This window comes from Phoenix dactylifera, chromosome 7 (assembly GCF_051530095.1).
Source record: "Phoenix dactylifera cultivar Ajwa chromosome 7, Ajwa_hap1_PhDact_Kaust_v1.1, whole genome shotgun sequence".
Classification (NCBI taxonomy): Eukaryota; Viridiplantae; Streptophyta; class Magnoliopsida; order Arecales; family Arecaceae; genus Phoenix; species Phoenix dactylifera.
In genome coordinates, this window is record NC_143196.1 from 13,814,630 (window position 1) to 13,836,941 (window position 22,312).

Below are 22,312 nucleotides of genomic sequence, written 5' to 3' on the forward strand. Positions count from 1 at the left end.
GCCTAACCCTCGGATGCCTGGCCTAGCGCCGGAAGAATTTCCTGAGGCCTAACCCTCGGATGCCTGGCCTAGCGCCGGAGGAACTTCAAGAGTCAGGAGTCGGCGAGACGCTACCAGGAGTTAAAAAGAGGAAGGACGAAAGTGAAATGAGGAAACACTTTGTTTGCATTAACTTTCGTTGCATCAGGGCCGAGACCCATACAACATGGCAAAACGCCAACATACAAAGAAAAGAACAAAGAAAAGTACAGAGAGTCAGCTTGGAGGAACCCCTGGGTCTGGAACGGCGAGCACATCCGCGAAGGGTAGGGAGACGGTTGGAGAATCGGCAGGCAATGGCATCGGAGGGGAGTCGAGGAGGGAGACCCCACTCAGGTCAATTCCGGGGTATTTAGCGGACACCCTTGCCAGGCCTTCATCGAAGCCTAAGGCAAAGGAGTCGGACCCCGTGTCCGACATGTCACGGATGAACTCGGCGGACTGACGATAGGCCTGTACCGCCTGACGCCCGATTTCCGCGCTCTTCTCGGCCAGCGCCGCCTCCGCTCGCTCCGTAATCTGAGCTTTCGCTTCCACGACCTTCGCCACAATCCGGTCGTCCGCCTCGGAGGAGACCCTCAGCAGAACGGCTCCGAGAGCGTCAAAGGAGGAGCGAACGAACAGTCCGACGGCAACGACAGTAGCACAAGGGAGAAACTCGAGGATGCCTGTGAAGAGAAAGGCGGACGGGGGAAGGGCCCCCGGTTAAATAGGCAGAAAGGCGGGTGACGCCTCGGTGACGCCAGAGGACGCCTGGCTGCCGAAGGATCGTTCGCGCCCCAAAGGCGAATCGATGCCATTAAGGAAGGATGTCCGCTGAAATCTGCAGACCGCCAGATCAGCGACAACCGCCATACGCTATAAAGAAGGTGGGGAGCTCGAAGCGTCACTCCCTTCACCCGTTCCCCTCCTGGTTCCAGGCTCGGAAGTGGGGGGCTACTGTTACGGGGGAACTTAGCCACCATGCCCCACGTGACCGGCACGCGCGCCCAGGAAGACTACGGCTGCCCCTTGATCCAGCAATCCGACCTCGGGTCGGATATCTTCGGCTCCGCAGCCCGACCCCGAGTCGGCTGCCCCTTGATCCAGCAATCCGACCTCGGGTCGGATATCTTCAGCTCCGTAGCCCGACCCCGAGTCGGCTGACCCTTGATCCAGCAATCCGACCTCGGGTCGGATATCTTCGGCTCCGCAGCCCGACCCCGAGTCGGCTGCCCCTTGATCCAGCGATCCGACCCCGAGTCGGCAAACTCCTGACAACAACAGACTGTTCCCCTGAGGCATGCCGCGGCCCCCTGCTCCACTACTCCCTGCAACGGCCGTATCCGGCGCTGTCCCACGATCCCCTGTAACAGCCGTACAAAGTGGAGCTCCACTACGCCCTGCCATAGCCGTACCCAGCGCTGCCCCACGACGCCCTGTAACGACCATGTCAGAGGCAACCCCATCGCGCCACACGATGACCAATCTCCGGAAAAACCCTCCAGCCGGATATATATGCGGCTGGGGGAGGGAAGGGGGAGGGTAAGCAAGATTTTCCAGAGTATGATCTTACCTGCTACCTCTCCTTCTCCTTCGATCTTCCCTAACTTGATCGTCGGAGGGCCCCCACTACCCCGGTGGTGGTGCGAGGCTTGCTTGCAGGTTCCCCGGCGGAAGGTGGAGCGCAACCGAAGTAATTCCAAGGGAACCCCGATCACACCGCTGTGCCAATCGTTCTTGGTTTGGACCCCCAGCAACACTTATGAAATCTTATTTCATTATTTGTGAAGGTATGAGTATAATTTATCATTATATCACTCATTCCTTATGTGATTATTTGAAATATATTATGATTTACTCTATAAGTCGCATGTATGCATCATATGTTTCAATCATAAATGATTAATATGTCGTGATCATAATGGAAATTCTACTAAAAAGTTTTATAACAATGGATTGTTTTTTCTTTATAAGTAATTCTCAAGACTATTCTAAAAATCTAAGATTAATAAATCTGATCTTTAAAGTGTTTCATTTAGTATAATCATTGTATCCTTGATTGAATGATTAATATCCTTACATAAAATTATCTCAAATTCTACTGATTAATGTTAACACGTCATGTTTAATCTGAGCATAAAAATATTCTAAAAGTATGAATATTAATTCCTTTGAACCATCTCCCATAAGTCAAATGTAAAATCTTAATTAATCTAAAAGAAAATTGCCTATCTCTCTGAAACAAGATTATTTGTATTGAAAGCTGAATCATAACCAGAATTTTGATAGAAACAACTATTTAAGATAATTTGATTAAAACTTAACTGGTATATCTTATTGATAATTATCTTAAGCAAATAGAATCTAAGCTAAATTGCTTCTGAAAATAAGAAATTGGTTTGACTTTGATAAATCTTCCTATTGCCTCACATGGGTGTCCTTGAACCATATTATTTAATAAAATTATCTCTTTAGTTCAAGTGACTTGTGCTTGCTTATATTTAGGCAATCTCTTGAGTAGAGTGACTCAAATTCAATCATTGTCATATCTTATGTCAAGTCATATAGTTATGAAATATGTTGTATGAATATTCTTGTATCTTGGACAACCTAATGACTTGCCTTCAAGAAAGGAAAAAGATTCTACTAATGATGTAGGATCTATAAGCAAGAAATGAGAGATTTCAACTTGAAGGACACCTCCACGTAAGGTACAATAAACATTCATATGCAAACAAAAGAGAGAACTTTCTTCAGCCAAAAGTTTATACATGAGAAGTCTATTAAGTATCGGACTTAAAGAATGCAGAATGAATCGGTAATTTCATATATCTCTCTTATAAATCAGTTGAGCAAAGTCATATTGTGGCATGATTAAAGTCCTTAATTACTAATTTCTTGATATCATGTCTACATATATTTTGACTAACTTATGCTTTTGAAATTTGTTTCATGGTTTGCCTAAATTGAAATATACTCTTGCGTGTATAATGCATAACCATGAAATACACAAGTGTATGCGTCAAATCTCTAATTCAGAATAACTTGTGATAAGCTATGAATTATTGGGCATAATGAAATACTGTTTACATGATATATATTTATATGCAGCATATTAGATTATTTTTTTTAATTATTCTGCTCTTTCATGTAATTACTTGAAAATAACAAAAAGAGAGAGATATAAAGAAAAAGAAAATGAACATTGTTCGGGAGAAGTAAAAGCTAAGTAAATACTTTAATCTTAAGAAAAAGCAGAGCAAGCATAATATATTCAGCATATTTGTGAGACTTGTGTGAGCATTCTTTTGGAAGGGATAAAATTCATAATTTATTATATTTAAATAGGGAGAGTTTGGAGTGAATATCTTGTTGTTAAAGAAAACGGTTTAACCTTTCTATTTTGCTCATCATAGGGATGGTGCCAATGGGGAGGCTAGTGGTAGTACCCGGCACTATTTGACCCAACTATTCGGTGTAGGGTATATTAGGGACGGCACAAGAGGGAGGCTAGTGGTAGTACCTCGTGCCCCTTCCAACTCCACCGGATAGGGAGCAAATAGAGTATAGAGCATAGAAAAGTAAAACCAAAAGAAATGAAGATTAGAATATTCACTGAGTGGTCAAAGGAAGAAATTCAAAAATGAGGAAATGAATAACAAGATAAATGAAAATATATAAAAAGCTTGTGAAAAGCCAAATGAAGTTTCGATCACTTGAAAACACACCTTAAGGATAAAAGCTTAAACTTAATTTAAAAATGCTTCTATCGTTGCATTTTTGTAACTTTCATTATATACTTCAATGATTGCATCATTTTGGGGAATAACTCAATATGATTTCTAGATGAAAACTACGGTTTAAGAAAAATAGAATTACTTTGGATACCTTGGTTGTTTGCTCCGATACGCATCTAAAACATATCATTTTTTATCCTATAAGTGTACTGAAATTGGTCTAAATGATATGTTTTTCAATGATCTTGATTGCAAATAAATGGTTCTAAACATATGATATTATTTTGATATTAAAAAGATTTATGGTGCTTCATATATACATTGCTGAAAAAAAAAACTATGACTAAGAAATTAATATTTTGAATATACACTCCTACATAATTAAATGCTTCTATCATTAAAAAGAAAAGCTATTTTTAAGAAGAGAGTTAATGATCCTAAAACTTAGAATATTTCAACTCACTTCAATAATTCTTATAGGAAAGAAAATGTAATTACTTTTGAAAGAAATTTGAGCTTCAAAAGAATTATTTTCTGATTAATATTTCCATACATATTAAAAAAATAAGAGGAAATATAATTTATTCTTGAAAGATTAAAAAGAGTGATTGCTATAAATTTTGAAAAATTCTAGATCACTCTACATTCTTGATATTATAGAAGAGCAAAAAAAAAAAAAAGGTTTGAAAGAAAATGCATCTTTTGAGGGGGAGCTTTAAATACTCAATCTCTTTATTGAAAATTATCTTCAAACTCTAAACTCTCAAATGGAATGATTAATTAAGGGGGAGAAAGAAAATTTCAGAGTGAGAGATCATATAGAACTTAATCGTATAAATTCGCATCTAAAGATGAGACAAAGAATACTAAATGTAAAGTGGTAGTAAACTTTGTGCTTCATTGAATATCTTTTGAAAGTTGGATTTCCATCTGTATTCATCGGTAAATCATTTATTTCTGAAAATTTAATTGAAAAGGATTCCATCTGTCTTAGTTTTGAAAATTTATCTTGGAATCTACTTATGAGTTCTTATTGGCTTGCACTTTGGTGTTTCAATCCTGGCCAATTCATTTTAATTGATTTTGATGTTATGATCTTTAAAGGAGTAAAAGAAAGTTTTTAAGAGAGCTCTAAAAGAACTTTCAAAGCCTTGAATTTTATGTATCCTACACTGCATAAATTCATGTTTTGGTATATATGCTCCAATACTTTTATATCATGAAAGCACTTTGAAGTCATTAAGAATTAAGGATTCAACATAATCTTATGTTTTTCGAGTATATAAGTTTTGATCTTTATTTGCTCTTATACTATACTCTGAAAATTAATTAGATTGCTCTCATCTTGCTATATACTTAATATATATATATATATATATATATATATAAAGGTGTTGAATTTTCATTCGTGCCTTCTTTGAATATTATTCTTGATACTCCTTGAAATAACTTGAAAAAGATTCCATCTACACTTGATTTGAAAAATATCTTTGGAATCTACATTTAGAGATCTCTTTTGGCTCACATCTTAAATGTCTCATTTCTAAAACCAAACACATAGAAATAAGATATCATTTTATTAGGAATCATGTGCAAAATGGAAACATATGTATTGAGCATATATGTACGGAAAAATAATTAGCTGACATATTCACAAAACCCTTGAGTGAAGATAGAGTCTGCACGCTAAGGAGAAAATTAGGCATATGTGATCCTTTTTATTGAAGAGATATAAAAGGGAGCAAGCAGTCTCATGATACATTCCTCCCATTTCTAAAAATCCATGAAACATGAGTCAAACTTGTCATCTATAGATTTCTTACTCATGTATCATTGTCCCAGAAAGAATTTGTACGGATTGGAAGCAAGAAAAATTTTTAGAAGCGAAAAGAAAGAGAAAGAAAAAAAATTTCTGAACTTGGGTCGACCCAACCCAGAATAGGGTCGACCCAACATTGAGTCGACCCAAGAAAATTCTTGAGTCGACCCAACGTCGGGACCCCACTGTTAAAAGGGGGACCCGTGAGCTATCTAGGGCACTGTTTACCCTTTGTCCTCTTCCGAAAACCCTATTCCCCACTCTCAAATCTTCTCCAATCATCTCCAAACAGTAGATTACTTCAATATCTTGGAGAAATGGGACCTAAGAGAGCCGTAGACAAGCGATCCGGGAGAGTCTCACGATCTTGTTTAGAGCCTAGGATATGTATCTAGTTCTCATATGTATTTTGTGTTGATCATGTATTTTGAACCTTGATTGAGGAACATTGTATTTGCTTTTGTTTTTGGCATGATTGTACTAAAATGTTCCTATTTTGATCAATGAAGTTTGAATGGTTGTTATTGTGTCTTTTCCCATGTACCTATTTGATGATAACAAAAAGGGGGAGAAGTAAAGAAAGAGTAATAGGGGAGAAGTAAAGATAGAGTAAATAGAGTAACAAAAAGGGGGAGAAGTAAAGAAAGAGTAATAGGGGAGAAGTAAAGATAGAGTAATAAGAGGAGAAGTAAAGAAAGAAAGAGAAATAACTTGTAAAACAAATTGAAAATCATATAAGAAAGCATATACATCTAAGGGGGAGCAATTTGCAACAATGAAAATGATCAAGTCAAAAATTTATATCAAATTTCAGAATTTGGCACGCACCTTTCACACCTCGATACATAACCTGAAACTCATGTTTTATCTCAAATTTTTGGAGTTTCATCTTCAATGAATTATAAATGAAAGGGGGAGCAATTTAAAAAGTCAAATTGGCAACATTTGAATGATATAGGGGGAGACTTCACTCTTATATATGAAAAGCTGAAATTCAGCAAGTTAAGCCCTTTTCAAAAACTGATTTTAAGATAAGTATCAATAGGCTCATACTCTTTATTTTGTAATCATCAAAAAGGGGGAGATTGAGAATAATAGTGTTATTTTGATGATTAACAAGCATTTAACAAGAGTATGTTATAAGTTAAAACGATACTTCATTTATAAGTCTGTTACTCTCAGTATATTTGTATAAATTGATATAGATACATTTCATTATTTATATGAATGAATCTAACCTTGAGATGCAGCAAAGTGTGGATTGAGTCGACCCAAAGGATGATTGAGTCGACCCCGGCACATCAAGAAATCATTTGGCACACTTCTGCAAAAATGGCACAGATGAACAGTGAGTTGGGTCGACCCAAGAAAAGCATGAGTCGACCCAAACATCAAGATCCTCAAACAACTCAGAAAATGGTTCTCTGGATTTACTGAGAGGGTCGACCCAAGATGAAGTTGAGTCGACCCAAGCTTGAGTCGACCCAAAGAAAGGTTGAGTCGACCCAAGTGAAGAAAGGCTGAAATTCAAGGTTCTGAATTTTCTGAGCTGACCCAAGGGTTGGGTCGACCCAAGAAAAAGGTTGAGTCGACCCAAGCTTGAGTCGACCCAAACCCTGTGTGAATCGACCCAAGCACGGGCAGAAGCATAACGGCTAGTTGTGCAGAAATGCTTTTTGGACTCCCAACGGCTATAAACGGCTAGTTTCTTCAATCCAACGGTCAGGAAGGACTATTTGGAGGTTGGAGAAGTATTTAAGAGGGAGTATTCATTAGAGGAAGTAAGCTTTGGAAAATACATCAAGTGCATTCAAGAGAGAACCCTAGCAAGGCAAGCTTCATCCAAGTGCTTCATTCAAGAATCAAAAGAAAGTGGTTGAGCAAATTCAAAGAGTCATCAAAAGCTCCATCCACCCTTGAAGAGTGAAGCATCATTGACAAAGAAGAGAGAAGTCACATCAAGCGATAAATATTCTCTAAACTCTTCTTTGTAGATTATATTGTTATATTTGCTCATCTAGGAGTTTAAATCTTCTTCCTTTGTTTATTAAACTACTTGTAAAGGTTGGTTGGTTAGCCCGCAAAACCAACGGAATAGGTTGATTGGTGAACCCGGAAAACCAATTGTAAAGGTTCGTTGGTGAGCCCGTAAAACCAACATAGGTTGTTGGTAAGCCCGTAAAACCAACGTAGGTTGTTGGTGAACCCGTAAAACCAATTGTATAGGTTCGTTGGTGAGCCCGTAAAACCAACATAGGTTTTTGGTGAACCCGAAAAACTAAAGTGTAAAGGTTTTTGGATTGTGAGCCCGGAAAACAATCCAACTGTAATCCGCGGGATTATAGTGAATTCCCAAGGGGTCGCTTGGGGAGTAGACGTAGGTGCTAAGGAGAGCACCGAACCACTATACTTCTTGTTGTTTGTATTGTGATTTGTTTAAGTTCACTAACTCATCATTTAACACAAGTAAGATAGTTAAAATTAAAAGAAACCAATTCACCCCCCCCTCTTGGCTTGTCACCTTGGGCAACAATAGCAAGTCCACTTCAGGATATGTCTTTACCCTAAATGGTGGTGCAGTGAGCTGGAAGAGTTCCAAGCAGCAAACTGTAGCTGACTCAACTACTGAGGCAGAATACATCGCTGTAAGTGAAGCCGCTAAGGAAGCTGTCTGGATGAAGAAGTTCATCGCTGAGTTGGGAGTAGTTCCTGAGATTGCTGGACCAGTTCCAGTTTTTTGTGACAACACTGGAGCGGTTGCTCAAGCAAAGGAACCAAGATCTCATCACAAATCCAAGCACATTCTAAGACGCTTCCACCTCGTTCGAGAGATCGTCGAGAGACAAGACATAGTCATTGAACGAGTAGACAGAAAGAACAACTTAGCAGACCCGTTCACTAAAGCTCTACCACAACAGCAGTTCGATCACCACCTCGATTGTATGGGGATGAAATATAAGGGCGATTGGCTTTAGTGCAAGTGGGAGATTGAAAGAGTAGATGCCCTACAAGCCAATCACAATATGTATTGTGAAGGATTTTCTTTTGATTTTCCAAATCATGTACATGACATTTAATATAAATAAAGGCATTGTGTTTCATCATATGCTGTTGATTATATTTGTGATGAACCTCTTAGATTAAGACAATGATTTTGAGGCTATGATGAGATCATACTAGTGAGACCTAAAATCTTAAAATTCTAATCTTAAATATTTCCAGTCATTGGTACATTGAATCGAGGATCAATGTTTACCGGAAAGACTGACACATCTTATGTATGCTCGATGCAGAGGATGATTGATCTCACAATCACTTGTGTGGAGACACTAATACAAAGATGTGGGTGCTCATTAGAGAAATGAGTTCACTGAATTGACCTACAAAGAGAAATCTTATGAAGTCTTACTTACATGTCAAAAGATGATTCTCTTAGTGGGAGTTGTGCAACTGATCCTTTGACCTGAGATCACCATAGTATCTTGTGCACATAAATCCATATTTTGGTTTCCACTCATTCATGACAATAAGTTATGTACGAGGTCTTCTGGATATGGTGGAATGTGTACGAAGGTTATGAGTAGGTCAACAAGGAATTAATCACTTCTAGTAAGAGAAGATCGCATCCTATTTATTCTAATCATATGATAATTCAGAAAGTCTTTGATCAAAGCACAATGAAAATTAGAAAGAGTTTCTAATATTTCATTATTCGAATTATCATTAGAAGATTGAGAAATATATGAATATAAAATTGAGTTTGACATATATTCATACTCATATACATATTCGGGATGCAGTTTGATTAAAGGATTGAATTGCACGGTAACTTGCCACTGAAGGGTATTTTTGGTATTTCTACCAAATTCCATATTTTCCGAATAGACATGACACGTTGCTAGACGTCAATCTTGTCTTATAGGTTTGATCGAATTAAAGAGTTTAATTCGATCACCAATTAGAAAGGATTCTAATTGTTAAGTTTGGGTTCGCGCAGTTTGGACTTAAATCGATTAGAAGAGTTCTAATCAAGTTGGGTCAACTTGCACTCACACCTATTGCTGGCTAAGTATGGAACCCAATGGGTCACACATAGGAAAACTTATTAAGGGTCTAATTGGATTAGATCATGTTTGCAAGATAGACATCCTAGCAGGTGTTGCAAACCCTTAGCTCTTGATTCGAATTGGATTCGAATTTGATTCTTAATTGATCTAATTTGATTAGATCATCTTCTAATATGGGTTAGCCAAGAGTTGGCACCTAATTGGCTTGGTTTGAGTCTAATTGGATTAGATTTAATAAATCATTCAATCTAGACCGTTAGATCTTGATCTACCGTTGGATGAAGACATAATGGAGAGTTGGTTTAACCCAATTGGATTGGGTTAGAGAATTGACCATTGGATCTTAATCCCACCATTGGATGAAGACATAATGGGTCAAGTAAATGGCGCCTTGCATTGGAGCCCTTGGATCATCATAATGAAAGATCAAGAGGTGAGGCGTGATGGACATGTGATTAGCATGTGATGTTGACTTGGTCAAAATATGGCACCACATGAAAGGACATATCATTTGATACACCTCTTCACTTGATCTGCACCTCCTCTTATTTGATATGGCCCTTAGATGATGTCCTTTCATGAAAGGATGTGTGGATGGGATGCATCCCTTGGAGATGCATCCCTACACCTATTATAAATAGGCTAGCACTCCATGGGTTTCATCATTCCAACTCCACCCCACTCCTCTCTTCTTTCTTTCTTACATTAGTTTCTTTCTTTCTAGCATTGCTTCTAGTGTGTCCTAAGCCAAGACAAGGTGGTCTTCTTTAGGACAAAAGGATTAGAAGTGATTTTAGAAGGTTAAAGAAAAATAGAAAGAAAGGAAAGCAAGCCATTTTAGAGTTCTTTAAGAATTCTGCATTAAGGATCAAAGTCTTTGGAGCTTAAGACTTAAATCAAGTTTTCGTGTGGATCAACGTTGGAGGGTGAACACTTGGGCACCTAGTGGAAATTCTGCATATTGGATTAGCATTAGAGGTATTCTTCTATTTCTGCATTTATATTATATTATTTGATTGCTTCCATTAAGGTGATCTTGGCTTATAAGGATTTTATATTAAGGAACTTTATCAAGAAATTTTTAAAATTTCTAACTTCCGCTGCGCATTATAACATGCTAAAACCCTTCAATAGGATCTAAAAGATCCAAAGATGAGATAAACCAGAAGTATTTGTGGCACCTCAGGCTTGGCCATATTAGAAAGGACAGAATGAACAAAATGGAGAAAGATGGGCTTCTCGGCCCATTGACTTTCGAGTCATATCCAGTTTGTGAGTCCTGTCTTCAAGAAAATAGCTAGATTACCTTTTGTAGGACATGGGAAGAGGACCACTGAAATACTTACCCTGGTTCATACTGATGTGTGTGGCCCATTTGATGTGTCTGCCAGGGATCGTTATTCGTATTTCATTACCTTTACCGATGACTATTCACGATATGGGTATGTGCATCTTATGAGATACAAATCTGAGTCTTTTGAAAAATTCAAAGAGTTCAGAAATGAAGTAGAAAAATAGACTGGAAAAACCCTTAAGGTTCTTCGATCAGATCGAGGAGGAGAATACCTTAGTGGAAAATTTCGGGATTATCTCAAGAAGAATGGCATAGTCTCACAATGGACGCCTCCAGGAACACCTCAACTCAACGGGGTGTCAAAAAGGAGGAATCGGACTCTATGGAATATGGTCCGATCCATGATGAGCTTCACTGATCTACCTATGTTTCTTTGGGGAGATGCCTTATTATCCGTAATTTACTTATTGAATAGAATTTCCTCTAAATCCGTTCCTACCACACCGTATGAGATATGGCATGGTAAGAAGCCGAGTCTTGGTCATCTCAAGATTTGGGGATGTCCGGTCCACATCAAACGACAACAGGCGGATAAGTTAGAGCCTAGGACCATAAGTGCTCGTTTCATTGAATATCCTAAAGAGTCATTATGATACAATTTTTACGTCTCAGAGGATCACAATGTGTTTGTGAGCCGACATGCCATCTTCCTGAAAAAACAGTTTATCCTTGATAGAGGCAGTGGGAGGAAAATTGAACTTGAAAAGAGAGTCTCTAAAAAACAACGAGTCATGGATCCTCTAGAACCTATTCATACAGAGCCAGTACACGTAGTACCTCCTCCACCTCATAGATCTAGTAGGGTCTCCCATCCTTCCGATAGATACTTAGGTATACTAGTAGAGGACACCGAGAAAATATTCCTCATGGGAGATAGGGAACATGTACAGGATCCCAATACCTACAACGAGGCGATATCTGATATCGATTTCGAGAAATGGCTGGAAGCCATGAAGTCAGAGATAGACTCCATGTATTCCAACCAAGTCTGGACCTTAGTAGATCCACCAGAAGGTATAGTACCTATTGGATGCAAATGGATCTACAAAAGAAAAAAAGGTTTGGATGGAAAGGTAGAGACCTATAAGGTAAGGCTAGTGGCGAAAGGGTATAGTCAGCGCGAAGGCATTGACTATCAGAAGACCTTTTCACCAGTAGCCATGCTAAAATTCATTTGAACATTGCTTGCCATTGCAGTATTTAATGATTATGAAATATGGCAGATGGATGTGAAAACTATTTTCCTGAATGGATATCTTGATGAAGATATCTATATGGAGCAGCCTTTGGGTTTTACTTCCAGTGATGGAGATCACAAGGTCTGCAAGCTGCAAAGATCCATCTATGGACTAAAGCAAGCATCTCGGAGTTGGAATACTCGTTTCAATGATGCGATCAAATCGTTTGATTTCATCAAGAACGAAGAGGAACCGTGTGTTTACAAGAAGGTTAGTGGGAGTGCTGTCGTGTTCCTCGTACTGTACGTGGATGACATCCTCTTGATTGGGAATGATGTTTCCATGCTAACCTCGGTCAAGGTCTGGTTGTCAAAAGAGTTCTCCATGAAAGACCTTGGGGAAGCATCCTACATTTTGGGGATTAAGGTCTATAGAAATAGATCTAAGAGGTTGCTTGGCCTATCATAGAAGATGTACATAGAGGAGGTGCTGAAAAGGTTCAGCATGGAAAACTCCAAAAGAGGTCTATTACCCCTTAGGCATGGGATTCATCTCTCCAAGAAAATGTGCCCCAACACATCTGAAGAGATTCAACGCATGAGCAGGATCCCTTATGCTTCTACAATAGGGAGCCTCATGTATGCCATGTTGTGTACACGACCTGATATAGCCCTTGCTGTGAGTGTCACTAGCAGATATCGAGCGAATCCAGGCGAAGAGCACTGGACAGCTGTGAAGAACATTCTTAAGTACTTAAGAAGAACTAAAGATTTGTTCTTAGTTTTTGGAGGTTCATCAGAGTTAAAGGTAGAAGGATACACAGATTCAGATTTTATGACTGATATTGATGATAGAAAGTCTACATCTGGATATGTGTTCTTGTGCAATGGTGGTATGGTTAATTGGAAGAGTTCCAAACAACCGATCATTGCTGATTCTACCATTGAAGCTGAGTATATCGCCGCCTCTGAAGCTGCAAAGGAAGCCTTCTGGTTCAAAAAAATTATTGCAGAGTTAGACATAATGCCATCAGATGCCATCACACTCTACTGCGATAATAATGGTGCCATAGCTCTTGCTAAGGAGCCAAGATCTCATCAGAAGTCCAAGCATATAGAGCGACGCTTTCACCTCATACGCGACTACCTCGAAAAGAAATATGTCGAGGTGCAGAGAATAGACTCTACGGACAACATGGCGGACCCGCTCACTAAGCAGTTAAATCAGCAGAAGACTGAAGCCCACCTTGAGAAGATGGGACTTAGATATATGTCTGATTGGCTTTAGTACAAGTGGAAGATTGTTAGATGTATGCCCTAGAAGCCAATCTGGCAGACACATTAGTAATTCTGGGACATAAATTGGTACTTGACTTTATTATTATTGAATAATAAATGGGCATCTTTTCATTCATATTGTTTATGTATCTATGAATCGTCCCAGAAATTAATAAGATGATGATACATATTCTCAAGAGTTGAGAATTTGAGCCATGTATCATTGGTGATTAATTTCTAAATGCTCCTGATCAATGGATCATCACGAGGATGGTGATCGATCCGATCAGTGCACAGATCGCTTTCTTTGTGGATGGACGAGACTCGAGTCCACATTATAAGGATACTGAAGTGATAGTGCAGGTGCTTGTTAGAGAACAAGGGTACTGAGCGTGACCAAGACAAGAAGTCACTTGGATGTCTATCCACTCGTCAGTGACTTACTTGATGTTGCAGTAGTATGACTGGTCCTTTGACCTGCGGTGCTTCGGCTACTCACAGTGAGGTTATTGTAGTTTGACTGCACATACACATGGTCTCTAGTCATATGGGTCCTTGTAGTGTAGATTGGCTGCAGTAAGTTCACTGTAAGAGTAGGGTACGCACCTACATGGAATCTATCGACCTTGATAGAAGAGGAGAGATCCTATGTGATTTATTAGACTGAGTTCTAAGATCTTGGCAGGGCACTAATATAAAGTGGAGAAAGAGTTTTTCACTATCGAACTCAAGTCGAATAAATCTAGACATATGACAGACGATGGGGTTTGACAATGTTGACCCTCTAATGGATTTTGATGAATACAAAATACTAGAGCATAATTCCCTTTATCTTAACAAGTTATTTGAGGATTTTAGTTGGTTAATTAAGAATATTGTTAAGAAATGTCTAGGCAAGTTTCCATAATTTTTAAGAACTTATTGAAGAATTTTTGAGATGAAAGAAAAAGTTCAGGGACAGCCGAGACGTCTCCGGGTTGTCTCCGAGACGTCTCTGGCACAAACAGGAAGAACTGGCACGGCGGAGACGTCCCCGTAAAGCGCGGAGACGTCCTCGGAGCGCGGAGACGTCCCCTGAAAAAGCGGAGTCGACTCTCTAAGAGAATTCCAGAAGACTTGTTTTTCGGAGATATAACGGCGGAGACGTCCCCGTAAAGCGCGGAGACGTCCCCGAGCGCGGAGTCGTCCCCGAAGAAGCGGAGTCGTCCCCATGCAAAAAGCGCAAACAAGCGGAGACGTCCCCGTAAAGCGCGGAGACGTCCCCGGAGCGCCTGGGACGCGACTAACAACTTTTTCAGGTTTGATTTGAATTTCAAACGTCTCTTTTTTGTGTCTAACGGCTATATTTGCTTTTTGGGCTATAAAAGGGACCTCTTAAGTGCTTCTCAACATCTTCTTACCAACCCAATACAAGATCATTCAAGAGAGAAGAGAGAAAAAGAGGTTCAAGGGAGTTAGTGCATTCAAGTGAAGAAATCAAGCGCCTTCAAGTTTTCCAACAGATTTCGTGCTCAACTACTCTCTCCCGTTTGGCATTCAAAGCTCACATTCAAGCCAACGCGATCCACATCGGAAGAACCATCATCTCCCACGCTTCCAACGGCTAAAAGGGTTCTTGCGGGTTCTATTGTTTATATTGTTATATTTGCTTGTTTAAGAAGCTTTGATTTGTTTTAAACCTTTATTCTAATATCTTGTAACTTGATTCAATCAAGGGATTGAATCAAGGGGTTAAGGTTTGTTGGTGAGCCAAAGGGAAAAACCAACGTTGTAAGGTTGTGGTTGGTGAGCCCTTGGGAAAACCAACCGGGTTGGATTGTGAGCCCGTGAAAATAATCGGTTGGTTCGAGTCGGTGAGCCTGTGAAAACCGACCGAGTTTGTTGTGATCTCGTAAAACAACAAGTTGGGTTGTGCGCTTGTAAAACAACCGGCTGTAATCTGTAGGATTATAGTGAAATTCCCAAGAGGTCTTGGGGAGTGGATGTAGGTGCTGGGGTGCACCGAACCACTATATGTTTGTTGTGTTTGTAATGCTTCTTGTCATTGTCTAACTAACACACTTACTTACTTAGATAAATTGCTTGCTTAACTCTTATCCGCGCATCCTTTAGTTGCAAGCATATTCAATCAAGTCACGTTCTATACATCAAACTGTTGCTAAGTTTAACTTTCACTGTGCATCTGTACAACTTAGCATAATTAATCAAAAAGTTTCAAAAGCAATATAAAAGTTTTTAAAAGACCCAATTCACCCCCCCTCTTGGGTTGTATCTACTGGGCAACAAGTGGTATCAGAGCAGGTGCTCAAATATTATTTGTAGTCTTAACCGACTAGAGCCAAAGATCATGACAACTCAAATAGATAGTTTTCTAGGAGAAGGACAATCAATTGATACACCTCCACTATTTAATGGCTTAAACTATACACATTGGAAAATACGCATGCGCGTTTTTATTCAATCACAAAACTATTACTTATAGAAAATCATAATAAATGACCTTCACACACTCTCTCAAACTTTTAATGAAAAGGACTTAGCACAGTTGAATGCTAATGCTATGAACATATTATACTGTGCTATTAAAGAAACAAATTTTAATGAAATTTCTGCATGCTTATCTGCTAAGGAGATCTGGGATACTTTAGAAAATGTTTATGATAAATCTCAGACTAGCTCACATGTGCTTCAATTATATACTAACAATGAGACTGCAGAAAAGGGTGTTGAATCTCCCTCAGTCGAGTCGACTCCAAGTATCTCAGAGTCGACTCTCAAGTTCACCGAGTCGACTCCAATAAGGTCCGAGTCGACTCCGAGGCAAATCAGCTTCCTAAAGACAAAGAAGAAGAGGAAGCAAGAAGAAAGGAAGAAAGAGGTAAAAAGGAAGAGAGCCTTGACCAAGAAAGAGTCTAGCAAGAAAATAGAAGTTAGGAGCAACAATGATGATATTAGCTCCAAGGAACTACAAGAGGTAACCAACTTGTGCTTTATGGCACAAGAAGACAAGGTAAAATCTGAATCTACTCTTACCTCAAATGATTTTCAAGAAGAATTCTCTTATGATGAATTATTAAATGCTTTTCATGATTTGTATAGTGAATGTAAAAAATTAACTGTAAAGAATAAAAATCTTAAGAAACTAAATTCTGAAAATGAAAGCTTAAGGTCATTTTCAGAAGAATTGATTCAGAAAAATCATAGCTTAATTAAAGAAAATCAAAACTTAAGTAAAGAAATTAATCAATTAAAATCTTTTATTAACAAATTCACCGTAAGTTCAGAACGATTAAAAATGATGTTTGAAAGCCAATATGTTACTTATGATAAATCAAAACTTGGCTTGACTTCTTTACTTAACAATAAATCTCTAGAGAAAAAGGTTATTAATTCACCAAACAAACCATTAAATAAGATAACTTATTTCAAAAATGAAAAGGGTGGGAATAACAACTTTACCTGTCGTTCTAGTATAATTAAATCAAATGGTAAGGTTATTACTATTAAACAGATATGAGTTCCAAAAGGAACCATATGTCCTAACTCTCAAGGACCCAAGCAAGCTTGGGTACCCAAAATGAAAATATGAGGATGTAGACATTGATGTGCCAAGATACCCATGGAACAAATAGAACCTTCATACAAATGGGTGCTCTAGACACACATCAAAAATGAAACTTAAAATATACTTATGAAAAGTAATTTTAAATGAAATAATAATAATAATGAAATCAGTAATCCTTGCATCTCATCATTATTTTTGCTTTAGTATTTGATATGAATTGCTAGTATTGATCAATTTTGTGATATAGAAAATACTTTTGGAAATATAATCAAATCATTTCATTTTATAGTATACTTTACTCACTATTGGATAAGTTGCTAAATGATTAAACAATTTATTAAGAATAACTCTATGAATTCTCTATATGCTTGATTGAGAGTTTTTATCCATGGCATTATTGTTTAAATGATAATGTGTACTTGGTATGCTTTTGAATATATGCACTATGAATACCAAGATTAAAGAAACCATCTTTGGCATATAAAATCAACTCATGCTAGTATGTACTTAATCTCAAAAGACCTTGTCATTGCCTTACTTAGATTATCTTCTAAAAGGTCAAAGTTTGCCATGCATGTTAACTAAGAAAACAAACAAAATCAATTTCTAAATCTAATGATGTTGTTTCCAATACTAAGTTTTCAAAAGCTTACACTGGCTTTGTTCTTGGCACGTAAATTGAAATATTTTCTGCATTGGCACAAACTCACAAAAAGGGTTCAAATGAAAAAGGTTTGCAAAAGTATCATGGGATAGTCTTGAAAACCAATTTTTTATCAAGTTGTGCATAGAAAATAATATTGAATACAATTGTTTCAGCACCAAGGACACCATAAGTAAAATAGGATTAATAGAATTCTTGAAGAAATGAAAAGACAATTGTGTATGATAGTCATCTACTTAAATGATTTTTAAAAGCTATCATCACTGCTTGTCATACATATGATTTCTATTAAATCTATTTTTTTTGATGAAAACTCTTTTTGATCTTCTGAAAAATAGAAAATGAACTATTGCATATCTTTCATATTTATCAGTAGTATATGTTATACTTGATATGGTTTCTTGAAAGTAATGCCAAATCTGATAGAGATATGTCTATCCTTGGATATCATTCATCAAGCAATGCATATAGAATATTCAATGAAAAGATTTTAGTTGCAGAAATATCAATTCATTTTATTCTTTATGAGACTAATGATTTATTATCAAGATACTAAAATCAAATTATATATGTATATGGTTAATCTTTTACATATAACAATCTGAAAACATGTTAATAATTAGAACCAAATTGAGCTTTTCAGAAATGCACTTAATGAAGAAAAATTGATGACTACTAAAAGACTAAATCAAGAAAAGATGAAATAGATCTTGATGAAATTCTTGCATGATTAGAAGTAAAGATCACCATTATCATTTGCTTGCTTTATGAGCTTTATATTCTATCAAATGAGTGTGTAGAATGGACTCCTATGTGCTTACTTTATTAAAGAAGATATATGTTAAATAACCACCATATTTGAAAACACTCATTACAAATATGATAAAGCAATATATGATTTGAAACAAGCATCAAAAGCGTGATATAAAAGCTTAAGCAACCTTTTCGACAGAAAGTAATAAATCTATGCATCAAAAGAAGAATTTGTGATATCTTACTTGCTCAAAGTATACATTGATGACATCATTCTTGGTTCTACTAATGGAGATTTATATGAAGATTTTACTAAGCTCATGCAAGGTGAGTTTGAAATATGTATGATGAATGAATTAACATTTTTTTCTCAAACTCCAAATTAAAACAAACAAGAAAGGGGATCTTCATTGACCAAAGTTAGTCCACAAGACAACTCTTATAGAAGATTGGCATGAAGAAGGTATGTCTATGACCCCATCTTGTAGAATTTGAAAAGGATGAGCAAAGTAGATCTATTGTTTTAAAGCTGTATTGAAGCATGATAGAATAATTATTTTATCATACAGTTAGTAGACCAGATTGTATGATCATTGTGTGCCCTTGTGCAAGACTTCAATTTAACTTTAATGAATCACATTTTATTGATAACAAATAAATCATAATCTGAATTTTGATAGAAACAACCGTTTAAGATAAGTTGATTAAAACTTAGCTAACATGTCTTATTGATAATTATCTTAAGCAAATAGAATCTAAGCTAAATTGATTCTGAAAATAAAAAAAAATGAATTGATCTTGATAAATCTTTCTATTGCTTCACATGCTTGTCTTTGAACCATCTTGGTTAATGAAACTATCTCTTTAAGTTCAAGTGACATATGCTTGCTTATATTTAGGCAATCTCTTGAGTAAAATGACTCAACACTCAATTATTGTCATATCGTACGTTGAGTCATCTAGTTAAGAAATATATGGTATGAATGTTTTGTATCTTGAAGAAACTAATAATTTTCCTTAAAGAAAGAAAAGAATTTTGTTAATAATGCAGGATCTTTAAGCAAGAAAATGAGAGATTTCAACTTGAAGGAAACCTCCACATAAGATACAATAAACATTCACATGCAAACAAGAGAGAGGATCTTCTTCAGCCAAAAGTTCACACATAAGAAATCTAGTTTGGCTTGAAGAATATAGAATGAATAGGTAATTTTAGATACCTTTCTCATAAATTAATTGAGCAAAGTCAATAACTTAAATCTTATTATGGCATGATTATATTCTTTAATTATTAATTTTTGATATCATGTCTATGTGTGTATTGACTGACTTATACTTTTAGAAACTGTTTTATGGTTTGCCCAAACTAAATTATTTCTTTGCCTATATCATAACCATGAAATACACAAGTATATGCTTAAAATTTTGATGTAAAATAACTTGTGAGAAGTTATGAATACTTGAGCATAATGAAAATGTTGTTTGCATGATATACATCTATATGACACATAAGATTATTTCTTTATTCTGCTCTTTCATGTAAATTACTTGAGAATAACAAAAAGAGAGAGAGATAAAGAAAAGAAAATAGATATTATTCAAGAGAAATAAAATCTAAGTAAAGGCAAATACTTCAATCTTGAGAAAAAGCAAAACAAGCATAATATATTTGGGAGATTTGTGAGCATTCTTTTGGAAGGGATAAAATCCATAATTAATTACACTTAAACAGGGAGAATTTGAAGTAAACATTTTAACCTTTCTATATTGCTCATCATAGGGATGGTGCCAATGGGGAGGCTAGTGGTAGTACCCGGCACTATTTGACCCAACTATTCGGTGTAGGGCATATTAGGGACGGCACAAGAGGGAGGCTAGTGGTAGTACCTCGTGCCCCTTCCCAACTCCACCGGATAGGGAGCAAATAGAGTATAGAGCATAAGAAAGTTAAAAATGAAAGACAAAGTAAATGAAAGTATATAAGAAGAATCAAGTCAAATTTTTAATCACTTGAAAACACACTTTAATGATGAAATCAGTGCAAAATTATATAGAGGGAGTTTATTTGAAAAGAATTGATTTTGATTCTTGACATTCTTTTTCTTATTATTTTAATGCATGACTTAACACATAATATATTTTGCATGTGGCATGATGTCTTGAATTATGGGTTCTCAATATTTTTGTAATGCCTCATACTTGGACAATTTGATTGAATGTTTAAAATACTACATAACATCTTGTGTTTGGTTTTATTGAAAAGAAATTTCAGATTTGTCGTTCACAATCATCGTTAAAATCTGAAAGTTAAATAAATTTGTAAAAAGGAGAAGAGAAGGATATCTCTATTTAGGCAAAATGAATTGAGTTTGTTTTATCTTTCAACTTGCTTAACTTTGGTATATAATGTGCTAATTCATACCAAAACTCACATTAAATACAAAGATTCTGAATATGCTCTTATATGTTTGAAATATAAGTTTTCAATCGTAATGATTTAAGATGAGCTATAATGTGGAAGATACATATCTCAAATTATGACCTTGAAAGGCTCTATTGAAAATTTTTATGAAATTCAGAATCTGATTTTGTATAAAAGCTTAAACTCATATGATTTCTAAATAAAATCTTAATATAAGAAAAATAGAATTAAAATTTTGATGCCTTGGTTGATTGCTCCGATACGCATCCGAAACATATCATTTCTTATCTTTAAAGTGTACTAATATTGGTCCAAATGATGTGTCTTTCGATGATTTTGATTGCAAACAAAAATTTCTAAATATATGATCTTATCTTGATATTAAAAAGATTTATTGTGTTTCATATATACATTGGTGAAAAACTATGATTAAGAAATTGAGTTCTATAAATATATATACCTCAATGATCATCTATATGTTTTTCTCTCCTACATTCTTAAAGACTTCCATCAGAATATATATATAGAGTGAATGATCTTAAAGCTAGAAATATTTCAGCTCACTCAAATGATTCTTAAAAGAAAGAAAATGTAAATGTTTTTGAAAAAAACTGAGCTTCAAATGAATCATTTTCTGATTAATATCTCTATACATTTTCTCTAAGATTAGGAGAAAGCATAACTTGTACTTAAAAGATTAAAAAGGGTGATTGCTATAAATTTTGAATAATTCTTGATCACTCGACATTCTCGATATCATAGAATTTCAGTTTTATTCACGCTTGTCATTAAAATCTGAAATTCAACAAAAGAAAAGAATGATTGAAGAGGAATGCATCTTTTGAGGGGGAGCTTTAGATATCTTATCCTAAAGTTACTTTAATTTGATGCATACCTTGATTTTTATGGATTGATTTTGATGAACATCCTTATATTGCAATACATGCTTTAATTATAAGTTTATACCTTAAGATGAGTTCTATAAAGGTTGTCTTATCTCAAACCTTGAGTCTTATGAAAATAAGCTGAAACTTATAGAAAACATATTTTTGAGATTGACAATTTTATTGAACATTATCTACAAATTCTAAACTCTTAAAATGGAATGATCAATTAAGGGGGAGAAAGAAAATTTCAGAAGGAAAGATCTTATGGAACTTAATCGCATAAATCTATAACTAAAGGAGAGGGAAAGAATACTAAATGAAAAGTGATCCTAATACTCTCCAATATGTATCATCTGAAATTTAAATCTGAAAATCTTTATGATACACCTTGAGGCGTGTTATTTGGTTAGTATATCTCATGCATCACTCTTGAACCAAATTGCAAATCTTAAGAGCCTCTAATTTAATGAAAAAGGGGGAGAATAATGTGTTAAATTTTCTTGAGTATCTCTTAGAAAATCTATTTTTGAACTTCACTAATGAGTCCTAATTGGCTTGCTCTTTAGAA